The 11,739-nt window shown below is 40.4% G+C and overlaps 1 protein-coding gene across 2 annotated transcripts in view; it reads left to right on the top strand.

The window, feature by feature from the left end:
• Window positions 1-2,148: 2,148 nt before the first annotated feature.
• Window positions 2,149-11,739, top strand: part of LOC137438611 (prolyl 4-hydroxylase subunit alpha-1) — a 113,604-nt gene continuing 104,013 nt past the window's right edge. Inside the window, exon 1 of one of the 2 annotated variants that reach the window (XM_068133813.2) lies at window positions 2,149-2,260. The gene's annotated coding sequence lies outside the window, so the exon portion shown is untranslated. The remainder of the gene's footprint in view (window positions 2,261-11,739) is intronic. The other variant, XM_078767102.1, reaches the window with a different exon arrangement.

Raw genomic sequence — 11,739 nt, 5'->3', positions numbered from 1 at the left:
AAGTGGAGGACGGGGAAGACCAAGAAGGACCTGGCTAAAGATGGTGGAAGAAGAAATGCGGGCAAGGGGGTTAACAAGGGGAGATGCAGAAAATAGGGCAAAATGGAGAAGATCGTCATGTGGACCGCAAGGCTAACCCCCGCTCCAGCAGGGAAAATGGCCTTACAATGCCTGTTGTTGTTGTTGTTGTTGTTGCTCTTTAAAGGCCACCATTATCCCACCTTGTGGGGTCGGCCGGTGGGGAAACTTGGCCCAAGCCTTTCACCAACCAGCCTGGCCAGGCCTGACATTCGCTTAGTTAGGGCAGGAATTTGTAATTTGGCCATGGTGCCGGTGATACTCACCTACTCTTTGTGAAGTAGGACACCAAGGGATCTGTAAGGTCCACCAACCCATGCTGGCAGAAGGGATTTCCTGATTAACGTCCATCAGACACACATTGGTGAATCACCTTGTCTGTGAAACACCGAATTGACAGTTTATACCTGGGTCAGGATTAGAACCCAGGCTAGACATCTTCGAGACTGTATGTCAAAGGCTGCATGCACAATTATTTGTCTAAGTCTGTTTGGAGGCTGCATGTACAATTATTATTTTGTCTCAGTCTGTTTAGAGACTGCATGCACAATTATTATTTTGTCTCAGTCTGTTTACAGGCTGCATGCACAATTATTTGTCTAAGTCTGTTTGGAGGCTGCATGTACAATTATTTGTCTAAGTCTGTTTGGAGGCTGCATGTACAATTATTTGTCTAAGTCTGTTTGGAGGCTGCATGTACAATTATTTGTCTAAGTCTGTTTGGAGGCTGCATGTACAATTATTTGTCTAAGTCTGTTTACAGGCTGCATGTAGGCCTACAATTATTTGTCTAAGTCTGCTTACAGGCTGCATGTACAATTATTTGTCTAAGTCTGTTTGGAGGCTGCATGTACAATTATTTGTCTGTCTGTTTACAGGCTGCATGTACAATCTTATTTGTCTAAGTCTGTTTAGAGGCTGCATGTACAATTATTTGTCTAAGTCTGTTTAGAGGCTGCATGTACATTTATTTGTCTAAGTCTGTTTACAGGCTGCATGTACAATTATTTGTCTAAGTCTGTTTAGAGGCTGCATGTACATTTATTTGTCTAAGTCTGTTTAGAGACTGCATGTACAATTATTTGTCTAAGTCTGTTTGGAGGCTGCATGTACAATTATTTGTCTAAGTCTGTTTACAGGCTGCATGTACAATTATTTGTCTAAGTCTGTTTACAGGCTGCATGTAGGCCTACAATTATTTGTCTATGTCTGCTTACAGGCTGCATGTACAATTATTTGTCTAAGTCTGTTTGGAGGCTGCATGTGCAATTATTTGTCTGTCTGTTTACAGGCTGCATGTGCAATTATTTGTCTAAGTCTGTTTAGAGGCTGCATGTACAATTATTTGTCTAAGTCTGTTTACAGGCTGCATGTACAATTATTTGTCTAAGTCTGTTTACAGGCCGCATGTACAATTATTTGTCTAAGTCTGTTTACAGGCTGCATGTACATTTATTTGTCTAAGTCTGTTTACAGGCTGCATGTACAATTATTTGTCTAAGTATGTTTACAGGCTGCATGTACAATTATTTGTCTAAGTCTGTTTACAGGCTGCATGTACAATTATTTGTCAAAGTTTGTTTACAGGCTGCATGTAGGCCTACAATTATTTGTCGAAGTTTGTTTACAGGCTGCATGTACAATTATTTGTCTAAGCCTGTTAGTTCTTTCGTCCATTTTCTTGTGTTAAAACTAATGGGCTTGATTAAAGTGCTGATCGAGAGATGGAAATGGAGGTTGGGAGAAGTTACAAGTTACGGGCCTTTCAAATGAGGTAACAGTTCAGTAACGAAGGACAAATAGGGAATTCTTCACGTGTTGACATTCAGTAAATTCAATAAAGCGAGTGGAGGGAGATACAGGCACCTTCAGGAAAGGGGCAAGGGTGGATGGGATTTGCCAATTGCCAACAAGTTGCGGACGTAATAAATAGATGATCCGGGCAAAACACGTGGTTTTGATGGGTATTTCGGACAATATATTTCAGGAGCTCGAAAAACAGTATCTGAGGCACTATTAAAGGCAGTCCAGCCAATCCCGCACCACACACCGCTCTGGATCCAAAGGACATCCCCCTCCTCTTCCACTTCCAGTCCTCCCCCTCCTCCCCAAATTCTACTCACAGATGTGAGTTCGTCCGCCACGTTTACTCCATTTCTCTACCATTTGTCCGCAAAACCTGGTAAGAAACAATTTCGAGAGCGAGATTTTCATGTTTCAGGTTCACGTGATAGATCCTTTTGGAGGGGGGACAAGTGGGTACGTACGTACACCTGAGTTAAGGTGTTATGGAAGTCGCGACAGGTTACGGTAACTGCAACTGGGACAGGCCAGATGGACCAGGCGGACGTGACCACAGGTTCTATGTCCGGAACCCGAGCAGGACAAGACGAACGTCCATCGCTGCCCATTCGCTGTGGTCGATATTGTTGTGTAATCAATGATATAACGAGCAAACATTTTGTTTGTCGACTCTCACTGATTCGTGTGATTTCAACAACAATACACGTCGAGTAGTTTGAGGTTCATTCCAGTGTGATTGAACGTTACAGTGAGTAGTTTACCTGAACGTTACAGTGAGTAGTTTACCTGAACGTTACAGTGAGTAGTTTACCTGAACGTTACAGTGAGTAGTTTACTTGAACGTTACAGTGAGTAGTTGGCTTGAACGTTACAGTGAGTCGTTGGCTTGAACGTTACAGTGATTAGTTTACGTGAACGTTACCGTGAGTAGTTTACTTGAACGTTACAGTGAGTAGTTTACCTGAACGTTACAGTGAGTAGTTTACTTGAACGTTACAGTGAGTAGTTTACCTGAACGTTACAGTGAGTAGTTTACTTGAATGTTAAAGTGAGGAGTTTGAAGTGCATGCTAGTTTGCTTGAACGTTACAGTGAGTAGTTTACTTGAACGTTACAGTGAGTAGTTTACTTGAACGTCACAGTGAGTAGTTTACTTGAACGTTACAGTGAGTAGTTTACTTGAACGTTACAGTGAGGAGTTTACTTGAACGTTACAGTGAGTAGTTTACCTGAACGTTACAGTGAGTAGTTTACTTGAACGTTACAGTGAGTAGTTTACCTGAACGTTACAGTGAGTAGTTTACTTGAATGTTAAAGTGAAGAGTTTGAAGTGCATGATAGTTTGCTTGAACGTTACAGTGAGTAGTTTGCTTGAACGTTACAGTGCGTAGTTTGCTTGAACGTTACAGTGAGTAGTTTACTTGAACGTTACAGTGAGTAGTTGGCTTGAACGTTACAGTGAGTAGTTTACTTGAACGTTACAGTGAGTGGTTTACTTGAACGTTACAGTGAGTAGTTTGCTTGAACGTTACAGTGAGTGGTTTACTTGAACGTTACAGTGAGTAGTTTGCTTGAACGTTACAGTGAGTAGTTTGAAGTGCATGATAGTTTGCTTGAACGTTACAGTGAGTAGTTTGAAGTGCATGATACTTGATAGTTTGCTTGAACGTTACAGTGAGTAGTTTGAAGTGCATGATACTTGATAGTTTGCTTGAACGTTACAGTGAGTAGTTTGAAGTGCATGATACTTGATAGTTTGCTTGAACGGTACAGAGTAGTTTGAAGTAAATGATAGTTTGCTTCAATGTTACAGTGAGTAGTTTGAAGTGCATGATACTTGATAGTTTGCTTGAACGTTACAGTGAGTAGTTTGCTTGAACGTTACAGTGAGTAGTTTGAAGTAAATGATAGTTTGCTTGAATGTTACAGTGAGTAGTTTGCTTGAACGTTACAGTGAGTAGTTTACTTGAACGTTACAGTGAGTAGTTTACTTGAACGTTACAGTGAGTAGTTTGCTTGAACGTTACAGTGAGTAGTTTGAAGTGCATGATAGTTTGCTTGAACGTTACAGTGAGTAGTTTGCTTGAACGTTACAGTGAGTAGTTTGAAGTAAATGATAGTTTGCTTGAACGTTACAGTGAGTAGTTTGAAGTGCATGCTAGTTTGCTTGAACGTTGCAGTGAGTAGTTTGCTTGAACGTTACAATGAGTAGTTTGATTGAACGTTACAGTAAGTAGTTTGAAGTGCATGATACTTGATAGTTTGCTTGAACGTTACAGTGAGTAGTTTGCTTGAACGTTACAGTGAGTAGTTTGAAGTAAATGATAGTTTGCTTCAATGTTACAGTGAGTAGTTTGTTTGAACGTAACAGTGAGTAGTTTGATTGAACGTTACAGTGAGTAGTTTACTTGAACGTTACAGTGAGTAGTTTGAAGTGCAAACTAGTTTGCTTGAACGTTACAGTGAGTAGTTTGATTGAACGTTACAGTGAGTAGTTTACTTGAACGTTACAGTGAGTAGTTTGAAGTGCATGATAGTTTGCTTGAACGTTACAGTGAGTAGTTTGAAGTAAATGATACTTTGTTTGAACGTTACAGTGAGTAGTTTGCTTGAACGTTACAGTGAGTTGTTTGAAGTGCATGATAGTTTGTTTGAACGTTACAGTGAGTAGTTTGAAGTGCATGATAGTTTGCTTGAACGTTACAGTGAGTAGTTTGCTTGAACGTTACAGTGCGTAGTTTGCTTGAACGTTACAGTGAGTAGTTTACTTGAACGTTACAGTGAGTAGTTGGCTTGAACGTTACAGTGAGTAGTTTACTTGAACGTTACAGTGAGTGGTTTACTTGAACGTTACAGTGAGTAGTTTGCTTGAACGTTACAGTAAGTAGTTTGCTTGAACGTTACAGTGAGTGGTTTACTTGAACGTTACAGTGAGTAGTTTGCTTGAACGTTACAGTGAGTAGTTTGAAGTGCATGATAGTTTGCTTGAACGTTACAGTGAGTAGTTTGAAGTGCATGATACTTGATAGTTTGCTTGAACGTTACAGTGAGTAGTTTGAAGTGCATGATACTTGATAGTTTGCTTGAAGGTACAGAGTAGTTTGAAGTAAATGATAGTTTGCTTCAATGTTACAGTGAGTAGTTTGAAGTGCATGATACTTGATAGTTTGCTTGAACGTTACAGTGAGTAGTTTGCTTGAACGTTACAGTGAGTAGTTTGAAGTAAATGATAGTTTGCTTGAATGTTACAGTGAGTAGTTTGCTTGAACGTTACAGTGAGTAGTTTACTTGAACGTTACAGTGAGTAGTTTACTTGAACGTTACAGTGAGTAGTTTGCTTGAACGTTACAGTGAGTAGTTTGAAGTGCATGATAGTTTGCTTGAACGTTACAGTGAGTAGTTTGCTTGAACGTTACAGTGAGTAGTTTGAAGTAAATGATAGTTTGCTTGAACGTTACAGTGAGTAGTTTGAAGTGCATGCTAGTTTGCTTGAACGTTGCAGTGAGTAGTTTGAAGTGCAAACTAGTTTGCTTGAACGTTGCAGTGAGTAGTTTGATTGAACGTTACAGTAAGTAGTTTGAAGTGCATGATACTTGATAGTTTGCTTGAACGTTACAGTGAGTAGTTTGCTTGAACGTTACAGTGAGTAGTTTGAAGTAAATGATAGTTTGCTTCAATGTTACAGTGAGTAGTTTGTTTGAACGTTACAGTGAGTAGTTTGATTGAACGTTACAGTGAGTAGTTTACTTGAACGTTACAGTGAGTAGTTTGAAGTGCAAACTAGTTTGCTTGAACGTTACAGTGAGTAGTTTGATTGAACGTTACAGTGAGTAGTTTACTTGAACGTTACAGTGAGTAGTTTGAAGTGCATGATAGTTTGCTTGAACGTTACAGTGAGTAGTTTGAAGTAAATGACACTTTGTTTGAACGTTACAGTGAGTAGTTTGCTTGAACGTTACAGTGAGTTGTTTGAAGTAAATGATAGTTTGCTTGAACGTTACAGTGAGTAGTTGACTTGAACGTTACAGTGAGTAGTTTGAAGTGCATGATAGTTTGTTTGAACGTTACAGTGAGTAGTTTGAAGTGCATGATAGTTTGCTTGAACGTTACAGTGAGTAGTTTGAAGTGCATGATAGTTTGCTTGAACGTTACAGTGAGTAGTTTGATTGAACGTTACAGTGAGTAGTTTACTTGAACGTTACAGTGAGTAGTTTGAAGTACATGATAGTTTGTTTGAACGTTACAGTGAGTAGTTTGCTTGAACGTTACAGTGAGTAGTTTGAAGTAAATGATAGTTTGCTTGAACGTTACAGTGAGTAGTTTGCTTGAACGTTACAGTGAGTAGTTTGTTTGAACGTTACAGTGAGTAGTTTGATTGAACGTTACAGTGAGTAGTTTACTTGAACGTTACAGTGGGTAGTTTGTTTGAACGTTACAGTGGGTAGTTTGTTTGAACGTTACAGTGAGTAGTTTGTTTGAACGTTACAGTGAGTAGTTTGAAGTGCATGATAGTTTGTTTGAACGTTACAGTGAGTAGCTTGCTTGAACGTTACAGTGAGTAGCTTTCTTGAACGTTACAGTGAGTAGTTTGAAGTGCATGCTAGTTTGCTTGAACGTTACAGTGAATAGTTTGCTTGAACGTTACAGTGAGTAGTTTGAAGTGCATGCTAGTTTGCTTGAACGTTGCAGTGAGTAGTTTGCTTGAACGTTACAATGAGTAGTTTGATTGAACGTTACAGTAAGTAGTTTGAAGTGCATGATACTTGATAGTTTGCTTGAACGTTACAGTGAGTAGTTTGCTTGAACGTTACAGTGAGTAGTTTGAAGTAAATGATAGTTTGCTTCAATGTTACAGTGAGTAGTTTGTTTGAACGTAACAGTGAGTAGTTTGATTGAACGTTACAGTGAGTAGTTTACTTGAACGTTACAGTGAGTAGTTTGAAGTGCAAACTAGTTTGCTTGAACGTTACAGTGAGTAGTTTGATTGAACGTTACAGTGAGTAGTTTACTTGAACGTTACAGTGAGTAGTTTGAAGTGCATGATAGTTTGCTTGAACGTTACAGTGAGTAGTTTGAAGTAAATGATACTTTGTTTGAACGTTACAGTGAGTAGTTTGCTTGAACGTTACAGTGAGTTGTTTGAAGTGCATGATAGTTTGTTTGAACGTTACAGTGAGTAGTTTGAAGTGCATGATAGTTTGCTTGAACGTTACAGTGAGTAGTTTGCTTGAACGTTACAGTGCGTAGTTTGCTTGAACGTTACAGTGAGTAGTTTACTTGAACGTTACAGTGAGTAGTTGGCTTGAACGTTACAGTGAGTAGTTTACTTGAACGTTACAGTGAGTGGTTTACTTGAACGTTACAGTGAGTAGTTTGCTTGAACGTTACAGTAAGTAGTTTGCTTGAACGTTACAGTGAGTGGTTTACTTGAACGTTACAGTGAGTAGTTTGCTTGAACGTTACAGTGAGTAGTTTGAAGTGCATGATAGTTTGCTTGAACGTTACAGTGAGTAGTTTGAAGTGCATGATACTTGATAGTTTGCTTGAACGTTACAGTGAGTAGTTTGAAGTGCATGATACTTGATAGTTTGCTTGAAGGTACAGAGTAGTTTGAAGTAAATGATAGTTTGCTTCAATGTTACAGTGAGTAGTTTGAAGTGCATGATACTTGATAGTTTGCTTGAACGTTACAGTGAGTAGTTTGCTTGAACGTTACAGTGAGTAGTTTGAAGTAAATGATAGTTTGCTTGAATGTTACAGTGAGTAGTTTGCTTGAACGTTACAGTGAGTAGTTTACTTGAACGTTACAGTGAGTAGTTTACTTGAACGTTACAGTGAGTAGTTTGCTTGAACGTTACAGTGAGTAGTTTGAAGTGCATGATAGTTTGCTTGAACGTTACAGTGAGTAGTTTGCTTGAACGTTACAGTGAGTAGTTTGAAGTAAATGATAGTTTGCTTGAACGTTACAGTGAGTAGTTTGAAGTGCATGCTAGTTTGCTTGAACGTTGCAGTGAGTAGTTTGAAGTGCAAACTAGTTTGCTTGAACGTTGCAGTGAGTAGTTTGATTGAACGTTACAGTAAGTAGTTTGAAGTGCATGATACTTGATAGTTTGCTTGAACGTTACAGTGAGTAGTTTGCTTGAACGTTACAGTGAGTAGTTTGAAGTAAATGATAGTTTGCTTCAATGTTACAGTGAGTAGTTTGTTTGAACGTTACAGTGAGTAGTTTGATTGAACGTTACAGTGAGTAGTTTACTTGAACGTTACAGTGAGTAGTTTGAAGTGCAAACTAGTTTGCTTGAACGTTACAGTGAGTGGTTTGATTGAACGTTACAGTGAGTAGTTTACTTGAACGTTACAGTGAGTAGTTTGAAGTGCATGATAGTTTGCTTGAACGTTACAGTGAGTAGTTTGAAGTAAATGACACTTTGTTTGAACGTTACAGTGAGTAGTTTGCTTGAACGTTACAGTGAGTTGTTTGAAGTAAATGATAGTTTGCTTGAACGTTACAGTGAGTAGTTGACTTGAACGTTACAGTGAGTAGTTTGAAGTGCATGATAGTTTGTTTGAACGTTACAGTGAGTAGTTTGAAGTGCATGATAGTTTGCTTGAACGTTACAGTGAGTAGTTTGAAGTGCATGATAGTTTGCTTGAACGTTACAGTGAGTAGTTTGATTGAACGTTACAGTGAGTAGTTTACTTGAACGTTACAGTGAGTAGTTTGAAGTACATGATAGTTTGTTTGAACGTTACAGTGAGTAGTTTGCTTGAACGTTACAGTGAGTAGTTTGAAGTAAATGATAGTTTGCTTGAACGTTACAGTGAGTAGTTTGCTTGAACGTTACAGTGAGTAGTTTGTTTGAACGTTACAGTGAGTAGTTTGATTGAACGTTACAGTGAGTAGTTTACTTGAACGTTACAGTGGGTAGTTTGTTTGAACGTTACAGTGGGTAGTTTGTTTGAACGTTACAGTGAGTAGTTTGTTTGAACGTTACAGTGAGTAGTTTGAAGTGCATGATAGTTTGTTTGAACGTTACAGTGAGTAGCTTGCTTGAACGTTACAGTGAGTAGCTTTCTTGAACGTTACAGTGAGTAGTTTGAAGTGCATGCTAGTTTGCTTGAACGTTACAGTGAATAGTTTGCTTGAACGTTACAGTGAGTAGTTTACTTGAACGTTACAGTGAGCAGTTTGATTGAACGTTACAGTGAGTAGTTTACTTGAACGTTACAGTGAGTAGTTTACTTGAACATTACAGTGAGTAGTTTACTTGAACGTTACAGTGAGCAGTTTGATTGAACGTTACAGTGAGTAGTTTACTTGAACATTACAGTGAGTAGTTTGCTTGAACGTTACAGTGAGTAGTTTGTTTGAACGTTACAGTGAGTAGTTTGATTGAACGTTACAGTGAGTAGTTTACTTGAACGTTACAGTGGGTAGTTTGTTTGAACGTTACAGTGGGTAGTTTGTTTGAACGTTACAGTGAGTAGTTTGTTTGAACGTTACAGTGAGTAGTTTGAAGTGCATGATAGTTTGTTTGAACGTTACAGTGAGTAGCTTGCTTGAACGTTACAGTGAGTAGCTTTCTTGAACGTTACAGTGAGTAGTTTGAAGTGCATGCTAGTTTGCTTGAACGTTACAGTGAATAGTTTGCTTGAACGTTACAGTGAGTAGTTTGCTTGAACGTTACAGTGAGTAGTTTGAAGTGCATGATAGTTTGCTTGAACGTTACAGTGAGTAGTTTGAAGTGCATGATAGTTTGTTTGAACGTTACAGTGAGTAGTTTGCTTGAACGTTACAGTGAGTAGTTTACTTGAACGTTACAGTGAGCAGTTTGATTGAACGTTACAGTGAGTAGTTTACTTGAACATTACAGTGAGTAGTTTACTTGAACGTTACAGTGAGCAGTTTGATTGAACGTTACAGTGAGTAGTTTGATTGAACGTTACAGTGAGTAGTTTACTTGAACGTTACAGTGAGTAGTTTGATTGAAGTTTTTTGTCTTCAGTTTTTTTTTATCAGTTTTTTTTTGTCTTCAGAGTTCAGTTTTTTGTCTTCAGAGTTTTTGTCTAACCTCGACTCTGATTCTGCAACTGGACCAGACGGCATCAGCCCACGGGTCCTAAAATCATGCTCTGCCGCTCTATCTCACCCTCTCTCTGTTCTTTTCACCCTATCTTTTGCTCAAGGTCATCTGCCAGCATCCTGGAAATCAGCAAACATTACCGCTTTACACAAAAAAGGTGCAAAAACAGATCCTTGCAACTACAGACCAATCAGCCTGCTCCCAATTATCAGCAAAGTCATGGAATCCATCATTGCTTCGGATATGAAATCTTTCCTCTTCTCCAATGGCTTGATCTCTGATCATCAATTTGGATTCAGACCAGGTCACTCTACTCTGGACATGTTGCTTCTGCTGTCTCAACAATGGATGGAGGTCCTCAATGCCAAACAGGAAATCAGCGCTGTCTCCCTTGACATATCACGTGCCTTCGATACGGTCTGGCACCCAGCTCTGCTCACCAAACTCTCCTCCGATGGTATCCATGGAAATCTCCACTCATGGCTTGCGGACTTCCTCTCTGGACGTAGTCAACGTGTGGCCCTGAATGGATTTCTGTCATCTCCCCTTCCTGTTCAGGCTGGAGTTCCCCAAGGCAGTGTGCTGGGCCCTGTGCTTTTTCTGGTCTTTATCAATGATCTCTCCGACTCTCTGGAAAATCCTCTCTATCTCTTTGCTGATGACTCCACTCTCTGTCGCTCCATTCCTCTTCCCTCAGATCGGCAGTCTGCAGCCTCCTCACTCTCTGAAGACCTGGACAAAATCACAGACTGGTCAAACAAGTGGAACATGTCGTTCAATCCTGACAAATCTCACACTCTTACGATGTCTCTCCGAAAAGATCGACTGGGCAAACCTCCCATCTACTTTCTCAACAATCCTCTCCAAGAAGTTCTGTCGCTCAAGCTTTTGGGTCTCACTATCTGCCATGATCTTTCTTGGGAAAACCACATTTCCAAGCTGGCCTGCAAAGCCAGTCGCCGACTGGGCATCCTCCGTCGTGCGAAGTCCTTCCTAGGCACACCTGAGCTCCTCACCACATACAAGGCTTTCATCCGCAGCTCAATGGAATACTGTTCTCCCCTATGGGCCGGTGCTCCTGCCTCACACCTAGCTCGGCTTCACGCTGTTGAAACCAAAGCTTTCAGAATCATTGGAATCTCCCGCGATGAAGCTATCTCTGAGGGCCTTTCACTCACTCACCGCAGGCAGGTAGGTGGTCTTTCTGTCTTCTACCGACTCCTCTCCGGCCTTGCTCCCCCAGCTCTCTCTGTGCTCTGTCCCCCAAATATTCCTACAGGTCACACAAGATCTGCCAGCAAGCCTCTGATGGTTAAACTGCCAAAATCTCGGCTCTCTGCTCACCTTCACTCCTTCATTCCTCTTTTCTCCCGCCTCTGGAACAAACTCCCACACTCCCTTCAATCCCACTCCTCCCTCCAGGTCTTTAAAACAGCTGTTCACCACCATCTCTTATCTTCCCCCATCCAAAACCTTGATCTTTTCTACCCCCACTAATTCACCCCAGATCCACCTTGTTTGTAATTCCAACTTCTTTCCTGGTAGTCCTGGCAGTGTCCATATGTTTTATGCCTCTCCCACCCCCTTTCCCATGCCTCCCCCTCAAAGCCCTCTCCCTCCCACAGATCTCTCGATGTCTCCATGTCTCTCGGTTCCTGCTCTCAAATGTTGTGTTTGTGTCCTTCCCCCTCTCTCCCCATCTTGTCTACCGCTCCCGATGCTTTTTGTTTTATGTGTCGGTTTGTCGGTTATGTGTCGGTTTGTCGGTTTGTCTT

The sequence above is a fragment of the Myxine glutinosa genome, chromosome 13 (assembly GCF_964187855.1).
Source record: "Myxine glutinosa chromosome 13, kmMyxGlut1.1, whole genome shotgun sequence".
NCBI lineage: Eukaryota > Metazoa > Chordata > Myxini > Myxiniformes > Myxinidae > Myxine > Myxine glutinosa.
The sequence above is the reverse complement of the archived record's forward strand: the minus strand, read 5'-3'. Positions and strand labels throughout refer to the sequence as shown.